General features: G+C 36.6%; 1 long non-coding RNA gene across 1 annotated transcript; it reads left to right on the forward strand.

Moving 5' to 3' along the window:
• The first annotated feature begins 1,397 nt into the window (after nucleotides 1-1,397).
• LOC147310778 (uncharacterized) lies at nucleotides 1,398-10,166 on the forward strand. Its single transcript, XR_015125532.1, has 6 exons — nucleotides 1,398-1,939; nucleotides 3,558-3,589; nucleotides 4,539-4,570; nucleotides 5,632-5,658; nucleotides 7,910-7,940; nucleotides 9,483-10,166. It is a non-coding gene; the product is annotated as an uncharacterized LOC147310778 (long non-coding RNA).
• Nucleotides 10,167-12,653: the final 2,487 nt, after the last annotated feature.

The raw sequence follows: 12,653 nt of genomic DNA on the forward strand, positions 1-12,653 counted from the left end.
CTAATTCTGACTCCTTATGAGCCTGTTTTTCAAAGCAGCTCCTCCCTTTCCCAGTGGCGCAGTTGGTAATGACACGGGTCTGCAAGCCAAAGATCGTGGGTTCGATTCCACCTTGGTCAACATGTTTTTTTCCCTACAAATTAATACACTGTCACAGACCAGTAATTCATATTCATCATTTATTACAATTCTGCAAACTTTTATGATTTTACCAGCTTTTCTAATATGGACCTCACATTCTTGTTAACACTCCATGACACAAATACTCTTACCTTTAGGCTCTGTGTATGTATGTGTGTGTGTATCAATATTTCTCCCATTTTAAAGTATTACTCCTCTATAATTGTATTTCTGTTAAATCAAAGTACTTTTACTACATCTTAGTACTTCTGCTAAATAATAGTATTTGTTCTAAATCATTTTTATTATGCCATATTGTAGTATTTCTGCTAAATCATACTATTTCTACTATATTATATTTTTCTTTCTAAATATAGCATTTCTGCTATAGAATTGTATTTCTGCTATGTTATAATATTTGTGCAAAACCAGAGTATTTGTGCTAAAACATAGTATTTCGTCTAAATGTAGTATTTCTGGGTAATCATAGTATTTCTATATATTTGTGGCAGGTCCCCAGGGAGTCAATCCTCTGTGAGAACTGTAATATTCAAATTTACATATCAGAGACATACAAATTGCATATTGAGGCCTCCATGGCTTCCCAGCCAGCTGAGGACAAATCAAAGCAGTTTTTGCTTCACTTCTATTCAGTTATGGTCTATTACAAGTCAAATATCTTCAATAATTCCTATTTTAATAATAAATTGTCAACACTTGAAGATTCCCCCATCTTTTCTGAACAAAACGGTGTAAGAATGACCGCTCTAGCCCCTACGGTTAGGAAACTATGGTCATTTGTTTGAGGGGAGTCCTCACTATGAGAAATAGACTGCAAAAATCCCGTGTCTCTCTGTGTCTGTGCTGCAGGCACCTGTTTTGCTGGGAAAAAGTACACAGCCTCTCTGATTGGTGGATTCAAATTCAGCAGCTCACAGGCTGCTTGACTGAAAACTTGCTTCTCTCTCCCTGTGTGTGTGTGTGTGTGTGTGTGTGTGTGTGTGTGTGTGTGTGTGTGTGTGAATTGGATCTTGTGTGTGTGTCTCTCTGTGCATGTGTGTTTCCTTATGTGTACATATTTGTGATTGTGTGGCTATTATATTTTTTTTTGCTGATTTTTTTCATTTAACAAGTATATTTGAGGGACCCTCAGCATGTTCAGCATTTTTTCAGCTGTCCATTTTGCTTTTCCAATTTGTCTGTTTAAGTTATTACTATTGTGCTAAATCATACTATTTCTGCTATTTCATAAGATTTGTACTTAATTTACTATTTCTGCTTTTTATAGGATTTCTGCTTAGTATAGTATTTCTGCTAAATGTAGTATTTATGCTTAATCATACTATTTCTATACATTTCTTCTCTTCTGAACAAAACAGTGTAAGAATTAAGAATGACCGTTCAAGCCCTTACGGTTAGGAAATTATGGTCATTTGTTTGAGGGGAATCCTTACTGGATAAGGTTTATATATATATATAAATATATTGTCTTTAAAACATCTTTGCAGAATGTCCTGGACTGGTTGTCTTTTTTGTTTGTTTTTTTAGGTCTGGTGAACTCTATCACCAGCTATTTGGTGTTGGTGTTCAGGAGAAGAGCCTTCTAATAATATTTATTTAACTTATAGAATTAAAGTTCTGCTAGTTTTTTTCTGTAGCAAACAGATATTGTATAAAATATTTAAAATTACCTACATTTTTTATGTTTACAATGCCCATTGTGTGTAATACTGGATTTTCCTACGACCCGTGAACGCCTCATCTTTTACCTGACTGCCGGACATCCGCCTTTCTGCACACTTCGTTGAGTCCGCTCTGGGTGAGTGCTGCGCCTCTGCTTCTCCTCTCCTCTTCTAAATGTCTATACTCTGTTTGCGCGATGTAACAAGTTCTTGTTAGTGATTTATAAAGCCAGCCGAGGTATAACTCATGTTAAAGTAACACAATGGTTGCTTTTTAGTGAAAAGTTGTCATTTTTGTATGTAAAAGCAGTGTTTGATGAGCTAACGCTAACAACCCAATGCTAACGACTAGCGTTCTTATGAGCCCAGTGTGAAATGAAGATTTGACGGTAAACCACGGTTATTGTGTTGTTTTATTAATTACATTTGGTGTGTTTGTCAGTCTGTTACATAAGGTGCAGTTAGTTCTCTTCACAAATCAGTTGGTTAAAACAGCCTCATTCTTTATGCTGTAAAGTTTTTAACGAACCGCCATCTTAGATTCAGTGTCAGCTGTCGGCAAGATCAAAGGAGCCATTTTACCGCCTCTGACCGAACACGGGAGAAAAAGAGTCGCGTGTGTGCAGGTCTTGTGGGTTAATTAAGAGAAAGGAGGGGGGGGGGGGGGGAACTGAGGATTAAACATAGGCTATGTCCCCACATACACGGGTATTTTTGAAAACGGAGATTTTCCGTTTCCGTTTTAAAAAATGATCCCGTCCACACATAAATGCAGAAATGAAGGAGAACGCTGCTAGGAACATACCAAAACAACAGGTGGCGATATATTCCTAACCGTGTAGAAATGTTGGCCAATCAGAAGTCTAGAAGCCTCGGTGGGAAATAGCAAACAAAGATGGGGCATAAAAGCAGAACCGAGTCATATCTGTGGGGGGACAGTAACTGTGTGTGTATATGTAAGCATTTAAACACTGCAGAGAGAACAATTAACAGTAACCGTATTGTAGAAATGCATTTCATTGAAACAATAACGTGGCGCACAGTGTGACGTCAAAAAAGGCGCTGCGTTTTCTCCGTTTCCCTGTCCACACATAAATGCAAAAACGGAGTTTTCGAAAATATTCTGGCAAGCGTTTTTAGTTTTTCAGTGACCGAAAACGCCGTTTAAGTGTGGACGAAAGGTGCAAACGGATAGAAAAATCTCCATTTTCAAAAGTACCTGTGTACATGTGGACATAGCCCAAGAATAATAAGAACTCCTAATTTGTAGACTTTAATTTTTAAGAACTGTTTAACAAGGCTTGTTTGTGCCAACCTAAATCTGCAGCACAGTTTAAATTCTCACTTTGTGGAAAATTAATGAAATAAACAACAGCCCACCTTCACATAAATAAAATATGGCAGTATATTATTATTAATAATATGGTATATAGATATTTATTTTAAAATAACAGCATATTTAATGATACTATGTGCAGTTGGTAATATTTTAGGAAGTAGAATTTGAATGCACACCACCTCAAATATTAAAGCCTTAAAAATATACATCGTGCAGTTTTTCATGTATGAGTGTTATTGCAATCTTAAATGAGATGTAGACCAAAGAAAACAGAGGAGAGTTGTTGTTGTTTGTATTCCAGCTGTAGTAAACAAAGAAGTTTAGTGAATCTTTTTGACAACAGAGAGTGATGCAGTATTGATGCTAATTTGAGTTTTCTGATCCTGTATTTTTGTTCTTTGTCTTTTGTTACACAGAGTGAACTAGAAGCTTGGTTTTGCCTTTGCTGGTAAGTAAACAGTGATTGTAACTGAAGCAATATGAAACTGGGATTGTGTAACATGTTTAGCAATTTACATACAATAGTTTGGCTTTCTGTGATATCTTGCCATTTGCTCATGGGCAAAAACACATTTAGGATTTATAAGCAGTAAAGCCCCCCCCACTAGATCTCTGAGTGTCCCTAAAAATGTCCCTGAAGTTTAATAGGCCATTTGTTTTTAATTTTAAAGGCTTATCAAAGCATTTCTGTAGTAATTATTGTTTTTATTACACATGTTAAGGCCATTTGAGACTGCAATTAAATTTTGCCCTCTTTAGACTAAAGTGAGTTCATTTTGTCTGAGGTAAAGTGCTGGGGAAAGTTTTTTTTTCCTTGCAGATTTATTTTGTTCATGCTTTTTTGTCACATGTTTCAAATCATCTAACAGGGATGATATGAATAAATACAAAAAAGCATTTTAAAGTGATGATTTCACATATGAAGCAGAGAAAACCAAACCAGAGCTATCTGTTCTAATGTGAGAACATGCTGGTCTCTAATACCCAGCTGTGGAAGCCCTGATACGAAGAACTACCATCAAGCATTTATAGTATCAAGTATCATTTGTGATTGTTGCACGCTTTGAAACTGTGATGTTATCATTTGATCAAGTGTGCAGTGCGAGCAAATCATTGCTTGTGGTATCTGCTGTGTTATGTAATAGCACCAAAGTATTAGAGCTTTACGTTAATGAGGAATTTCTGTGGCTTATTGCAGATGGATAAAACGACACATCACCTTAATAAAGACAGAAATCTTTAATAAGGTGCAGAAAGAGAAGATGGGGTGTTTATAGTAAAGCTGTTGTAAACAAAGAATTTAACAGATTTTTTTTTTCACTACAGATTGTGATGCAGTATTGACTCTGATGCTGATTTCAGTTGTCTGATTCTGTATTTTTGTTCTTTTGTTACAGAGTGAAACAGAACTTTGGTTTTGCCTTTGCTGGTAAGTAAGCAGCAATTGTAACTGCAGTAATATGACATTGTCACTGTGTAACATGTTTAGCAACTTACCTATAACGTAGTTTGGTTTTTGTGACATTACCATTTATTGATGGGCAAAAACAAATGGTCAGAATTTATACCTTGTAGCAGCAAAGGCCCCACACATGACCTCTGACTGTCCCTGAAGTTTAACAGGCCATTTGTGTCTGATTTTTATGTTTGAACACAAACAACTGTTTTTATACAGTTGTTCATGTTCTCCGTTTGTTTGTGGATTTACGTAGCAGAGCACCACAGTTGTTGATTTATATCTTCACTCATATTCTGCTTATGTATTACATTAAAGTCAGACCACTATAGAAGTATTTTTGCCTGAGTGAACAGAAGTGGTAGGTTAAACATGTAAGCAATAATAAAAAACTCAGAGAACCAGAGTTGTGAGTAGGCAATGTTGTGTATGTTAAAGCCTGTGTGTAATTTATATACAATAAGTTTAAATCAGTTTCTTAATAATTTGCTTGATACAATGTGTTTAAAATTTTATATAAAAGGGAAATATTGCAAAATACAAAAAGATTCCTGCCAACAGGTACAATGGAAGGACTCTTTATTATAATTTTTGTAATTGCAAAATGGTGTGCCACTGTTGTTACTATAACATGTCAGAATTTACATGTATTTTAGGATTTACATATTCAGATCAGAACTAAAACCTAATGAGGTTTTCCGTTGATTCTAACAGTTGTGGTTTTTCCACACTTTATTAAGCACTGACTTGTGATAGAAAATGATGGAGCTAAAAAGCCATAATCTGTACCAACAAATATTGGTGCCTCTTTTTTGCACTTCTGTAGTATGCATGCCTTTATTACACATGTTATCGCCATGTGAGACTCTGTAACTAAAGTTTGTCCTCTTCAGACTACAGTGAGTTCATAAAGGCTTGGAGAAATTGAGGATTTTACTAGTTATTTCATGTCACAGTAAATTGGATTGTGTGTGAAGAGGTTTACAGTGGTAAGTCATTAAACAGTGATCTGATGTGTTGTTTCCTTTCTCTAGGATACTGATCTGATCGTCGCAAGTCTGGTAAGTAAAGGTTTTGTCTGCGGTACAGTGCTGAGAAAGGTCTTTCTTCTTTGCAGATTTATTTTGTTTATGCTTTTTTCACATGTTTCAAATCATCTAACAAGGATGACCTGGATAAATACAAAAAGCAGTTTTAAAGTGATGATTTCATTTTTGAACCAGAACAACCTGGTCTAATGTAAAAACATGTTGGTCTCTAATACCCAGCTGTGGATGCCCTGATAGCAACAATTACCATCAAGCATTTACAGTAACTGGTAATGATTGGTTTACATCACTGGTTGATTTTGGTCCACTATAATTTCAGAATTGTCATAATTAGATCCAAACAGGGCAGGCAAGAAAAGAAAAGAAAAAAGTCTTAATTAAGGCCCAATATAGGGTTTTCAAGTCATGCCAAGTATCTTAATTTCATTAAAGTCCAGACTGATTCGTTTACACCATGTGTTTTGTTTCATTCATTCAATTGGACTTGCTTGTGTGCTTCAGATCCTAAGTGTGATTAAACTTAAGCCCAGGACCTGATGAGTTGATGTAGGTCCTGAAGTAGTAAGTAAAGGAACTCTGGGACATCACAGTAACAGCACCATGTTTTATTTTAATGCTGGTGTTTTTCTCTCACTATAGATGATTCAGTTTAGTGCAGTTAGTCAGCACAGCTCTTGGTTATCATTGAGATATTATTAGGCAACTTGTTTTTGCATGTTCAGCTACAACATCTGGGAGGGTATTTGTTTTCTGGGGTCTCCAGATCCTTAGAAATCTCTTTGTAAACCTTTACAGAACTATATGTGTTTGTTTCACATTAGAGCAGCTCACGACTAGCAGTTTAGGGACAATTAAATATTCACATAGGGCAGGGGTCTCAAACTCCACTCTTCAAGGGCCGGTGTCCTGAAGCTTTTCCACGCATCCCTGTTACAAAACACCTGAATAACATTTGTAGGTCATTAGTGAGAGTATAGAATTTGACTGTGTGCTAAAGTGACATCCCCTAAGACTACTCAAATTTAAGTAATTTAAGTGTTTGGAAAAATGTACTTCTAAAAGTACTTTCATTGCATCATGTTCATTCACCCATGAGCTGCTATAACATGAATCAAATTCCTGAATTACCACCTCAGCATGCAGTCACGTTCTGTAGAGTTTTGCTAATGACCTACTAATGTTATTCAGGTGTGTTGCAACAGGGACACATAGAAAAGTTTCTGGACACCAGGCCTTAACGACCAAGAGTTTGAGACCACTGGTGGTAGGGCATTGTGGATTTCAAAAGCTTCTTCCCTTAAATCACTGCCTGAAAACTGCTTTTTGTAATTTGTCATAATGACTTGCAAAATATAGGTGGGATGAAAACATAAACATAAGACATTTTATAGTGGCCTGATATTTTTATCAAGGCTGTTTTTTGAAAATAATCCTGCCCTAATTTACAAAAGATGAACTGTCTGAAAGTCATGTTTGTTTGTTTAAGAAATGTGGGAATCTCCAGCTAAGATCTTACATGCAACAGCTCAGATACAGCACTCACTTCTGTTCTTTTTATCATGAAATGATCTACAAAGAAATTACCATCATACTAAATTTTGCTAATTAGGCCTTAATATCAGCTATGATAAGTTTATTATAGATTTAGTGTAGTGCTTATTGCTGTGTATCAAACATGCCCCAAATGTGACTGAAATATGTAGAAACTGCTGTGTAGAAACTAGCTGTCTCCAAATTTCTCATTTTGCCAAAATTCATACAGAGTGGCCTGAAACTGTCTGCTGTAACCTCAGTGTGTTGGTTTTGTTGGACCATATAATATTTACAGTAAGTTACTGTAGCAGCACGTCTTGGTGTAAGTTTATAGAGTGTTTTTTTTTTTTTTTTACTGTGTTAATAGAATTTGAATGCAGGCCACCTCAAATGTCAAAGCCTACAAACATTCCATACAAGCTATCATTTGTGATTGTTGCCTACTTTTAAATTGTGACATCACCATTTGATAAAGTGTGTAGTAGTAGGTGAAGCAAATCATTGGTTACGATATCTACTCTCTTATGTAACTGAACCTAAATTTTGGAGCATTACATGACTCAGAAACTTGTGTGGCTTATTGCAAATGGATAAAACTACATATTACCTTTATGAAGATGATCATCTTTATTAGGGTGCGGAAAAAGAAAACAGAGGAGAGTTGTTGTTGTCTAATGCTGATTGGAGTTGTCTGAGCCTGTATTTTTGTTCTTTGTCTTTTGTTACACAGAGTGAACAGCTCTTTGGCTTTGCCTTTGCTGGTAAGTAGACAGTAATGGTAATGTTTAGTAATTTACTTACAGTAGTTTGGCTATTTGTGTTATCTTGCCATTCACTCATGGGCAAAGACAAATAGTCAGGATTTAGAATCTGTAGCAGCAAAGCCCCCACACAGGACCACTGACTGCCCCAGAAAATGTCAATGAAGTTTAATAGCCCATTAATGTCTGATTTTAATTTTTGATGGCTTATCAAGTCCAAACATAGTTAAATGTCAGAGACATCTTTATGCAGTTGTTCGGTTTCTCCTTATGTTTGTGGATTTAAGTGTGAGTCTAGGTGGTACCTTAAACACTTAAGAGCACCACAGCTATCGATTTTTATTGTCTCTCTCATTCCACTTATGAATTAGCATGAAGTCAAAACGCTAGAAGTATTTTTCCTGAGTGACTGGCCTGAGTGCAGTTCACACTGCAGGCGAAAGCGCATCAAATCAGATTTTTTTGTCATGTTGGTATCAGTGATGGTATCATGGTATGACAGTGTGAACGGCACAAATCCGATATTTTAGAAAGCGACTGCTGTTTGAATTTCAATTGTCTTAATTAAGGTCCAAAATAGTGTTTTGAAATCATTTCACAGCTCTTGCTGTTCATCAAGATGTTTTTAGGCAAATGTGAGAAGGTTTGTGTTCTTTTTGGCCAGTCAATAAATAATTTTGAGTTTAATGGATATAAAGTATTTAAAGCAGGAGGCCTGAAACTCTGCTGTAACCTCAGTGTGCGGGTTTATTTGGACCATATAATATTTACAGTAAGTTACTGTAGCAGCACGTCTTGGTTTGAGTTTATAGACTTAGTTTATTGTTTTAATAGAACGTAAAAATGTCCTTATAACAGTTCCACCATCATTTGTTAAACATTGTCATTCTGTTCACTCCAATAATTTACTGTAGAAGTCTTTAGTATTTAAAGCCCTACATGTACTGTATTTTTGAGATTATAAGGCATAATGTCAATAAACAAGTCTGTTTTTAAGGCAGATTAAGCCAAACAAACAGTCAGATAAGTCAAACTTTATTCAAGTCATTCACAAACAACTCTCAACACTGTTCAGTTGTAACACATAAAATACAGAACAATACACTCACTTTTTCAGTTCATTCCTCATCTACAAATCCATCAAACTCTTCATGGGTTGATCAGTTTGAAATCTGCTTCATAAGCATGTCTCTTAGCACGTGCCAGGTCCTTGTACACACACCATAATGTTATGTTGAAGCACCGTACGAATTACTCTGCGAGGGTCCTGACTATGGTAGCCATAATGCTCTGACAATACATCAAGCAGCGCAGCTTTGTAGCTTACCGAAGTCTTACTAAAATATTTGACAGAATTTTGAGCGCTGTGTACCACAGAAATCCTGTTCGAGGTCAGTAAGCATAACCAGAATCGATACACTAGGCACATTGTATGTTTTTGAGAAAATGACAGGATTTTAGGTGTGCCATATAGTCTGAAGAATATGGTAAATCCAAGCATGTTGGAAATATGACTAATTCCAGGCTTTTTGTGTCTTACAGGTGACCTGCTGCAGAAGATCCTCTCTCTCTCTATCATTATAAGCAATTCTGTCTATCCTATCACTCTCCCAACTCTATCTAATTTGAAAGCCATTCTATCTTGTATCCCTCTATCTCTACCGCTCTATCTAATTTGAAAGCCATTCCATCTTGTATCCCTCTATCTCTACCGCTCTATCTAATTTGAAAGCCATTCTATCTTGTATCCCTCTATCTCTACCGCTCTATCTAATTTGAAAGCCATTCCATCTTGTATCCCTCTATCTCTACTGCTCTATCTAATTTGAGAATCCAAGTTTTGAGAATCCTTTCAGAATCCAATTTTCAGAAATCCAAGTTACCAGAACTTGATCTATCTGTTACAGAATTCTGAGAGATCTCTGCTCTCACTGCTCTTTCTTTCCTGTCATTAAACTCTCACATTCAGTCATTTTGCTGGAAATTACAAGTTGAATATACAGTAGTAGAATTACAGTACAGTAGAACTTTTAGTCGAAACTACTTACACAGCCCTACATTTGTCATTTTAATTTTGCATTAGACTTTAGTTTGGACTGCTAGTTTGGCTTACTTTGATCAATTGTATAAAATATCACCTTTTTATAAGTTTATTTGTAATAAGATAATCTGGTTATTTTGTAATACATACATTCAGATAAATAATAAATTAGATCCAGTCTGTTAGTCTGTTTCATTGGCTATAACATTTGACTGCAAGTTTATAGTATTATTATTTAAGGACAAATCCATTTTGTCACTCAGTGTAAGTATTCAGTCAGTATTGTCATCGAGAAGCGCCTGAGGACTTCCTGTTTCCTGACTGCTGCAGAAAATCCAGCTGAAGAATCCTCATCACCAGTCATCTTATCACCACACCACCAAAGCTCCATATATTTGATTTCAATTTTAGATATCTGAAAGATTTACATAAACTCCCCTAAGAGCTAAGACTTTTAATATAGCCTGTTGATTGTTGAGATTTATTCTGCATATCATTTTATAGAAGTTGTAATTATTTACCAGTCTGGTTAAAAAAATATAAGTAAAATTATACGGTTTCTAAGAGCTACAATAAAACGGACCAAATTGTTTCCAGAGAACTTTGAATTTCCTTTATTTTGAGTTTGGAGTAGAAAATCAGCTTTTTATATATAATAGTACATTTCTCAGATTTAACAGTAATTTGAGGAGTTATACGTTTTTCTGTGTTTCAAGGTTCAGTTTTGTTTACATTTGTGTATAACCACATATAAGCTCCAGGTTGTACTTCAGCAAAATGCCAAGAAAAGGTCAAAGGTCACAGTCTCAGAAGCTTAGACGTCAGAAGGAGAAAGAACAGCTGAATGTTTCTCAGAGCAGTGAGCAGGTAAAGGTGTGTGTTTCAGCTTTTCCCAGCACAGAAGTGCAGAGCAGTGTTCAGACAGCCACAGTGTCTTATGCAGATGTGGTAAAGAGAAGTGTTCCCTCAGTGTCTGTCCCAGAACCTGAAGTTATGCAGGTAATCCAGACTAAACCCCAGCTAACTGTACAAACACAGCATGATGGACAAGCTCCAGGACAGTCTCATGTACAGGTTACAAACAGTGAAAGTCCACGAGTGAGTAGCGTCTGTGCTTCCCGAAGCCAGGCCGCTCCTAGGTATGGAAAGTACCGGAATCAGCAATGCATGGCTAACAGTTTGGTTTTCCTGTCATTCTTACACGAGGATGAATTTATTACCAGAGCAGATCTAAACCGTGTATTGGACAAAGGCCATGCCGTCTATTCAGATGCCAGACTGAGATTTGTGAACAGTGTGTTTCTAGCCTGCGATGAACTTCCCTCAGTTGTTACCAGCCGCAGACACGAGTATCAAGTCGACATGTCTCAGTTTGCTCATTACGGCACATTTGATGGTACAGATCACTTTCCGAGCCTTGAACAGGGATTACAGTGTTTGGCTTCAGACGTTCGCTATGCTTTGCTAGTCATGGGAGGAACAGTCATCGCTGTTAGCAGGCTGACTTCAGGTGAATATGCATATTTTGACCCTCACCCACGTAAGTCTACTGGTATGCCATTGTCGCTAAGTGTAAGTGGTGGAACTGCAGTTATGTTGAAGTTCACATGTCTTATTGACATGATTGACAGGATCAAACGTTTGTACCGAAAATTTAGCATCGCACCAACCTGCACTTATGAGCTACAGCCCATCGAGTTTCACAGTGAAAACGCTGCTGACCAAAGAGATGCTGATGAAAACAGACAAACAGCTACAACTGTTCCAGCACCAGCTTTAAATGAACCTGAATTTGAAACTCCAAAGTCCACTGAGCAGACACAGAACACTGTGGCCGACACTTTAGCTACTGAAGTGATGTCATCCAGAGTGGATTATTCAAATGAGCCAGCTGCTGAGCTGAACAATCGTCCTTCTGATTATTTAGAAATAGAAACCTCTGCATCTTCTGTAAGAGACACTCAGGTAACATCAGATTCTGTTCCTCAGAATGATTCAAACAGTGCCTCCAGTTCAACTAAGATAACAGAGGAACTCTCAGATAAACTGCTGAAATATAGTAAACATGAAAGGCAAAAAATGAGGAGAAGATTATTGACCCAACAAAAGCTACCACAGAGAAAGGAAAATCAGAAGACGAAAGAAAGGCAGATGTATAGGTTTGATGAAAGCTTCAAGACAAAGAAAAAAAACTCAACTAAGAAGTGTAATGATCCTGATCACAGACAGAAAAAGAGCATGTACAAAAATGAACTGTATAAATTAAATGCTACCTATAAGGAGAAACACAGAGAACATTTGAGAAAGATGTATAGGGAAAGTGCTAAAATTAGAGAGAGAAAAAGAGAATGTGTCATAAGGACATATAAAGACAATCCCCTATTCAGAGAAAAGCAGAAGGAACGTATAACAAGAACGTATAGAGAGTCTTCCATATTCAGAGATAAGCAGAAGGAACGTATAACAAGAATGTATAGAGAGTCTCCTATATTCAGAGATAAGCAGAAGGAACGTATAACAAGAACGTATAGAGAGTCTTCCATATTCAGAGATAAGCAGAAGGAACGTATAACAAGAATGTATAGAGAGTCTCCTATATTCAGAGATAAGCAGAAGGAACGTATAACAAGAACATATAGAGAGTCTCCCATATTCAGAGAAAAGCAGAAAGA

Source organism: Aulonocara sp. 'chitande type north' Nkhata Bay, linkage group LG16 (genome assembly GCF_057382095.1).
Source record: "Aulonocara sp. 'chitande type north' Nkhata Bay isolate Kocher_YH1m ecotype deep benthic linkage group LG16, A_spYH_male_GT1.1, whole genome shotgun sequence".
Lineage (NCBI taxonomy): Eukaryota > Metazoa > Chordata > Actinopteri > Cichliformes > Cichlidae > Aulonocara > Aulonocara sp. 'chitande type north' Nkhata Bay.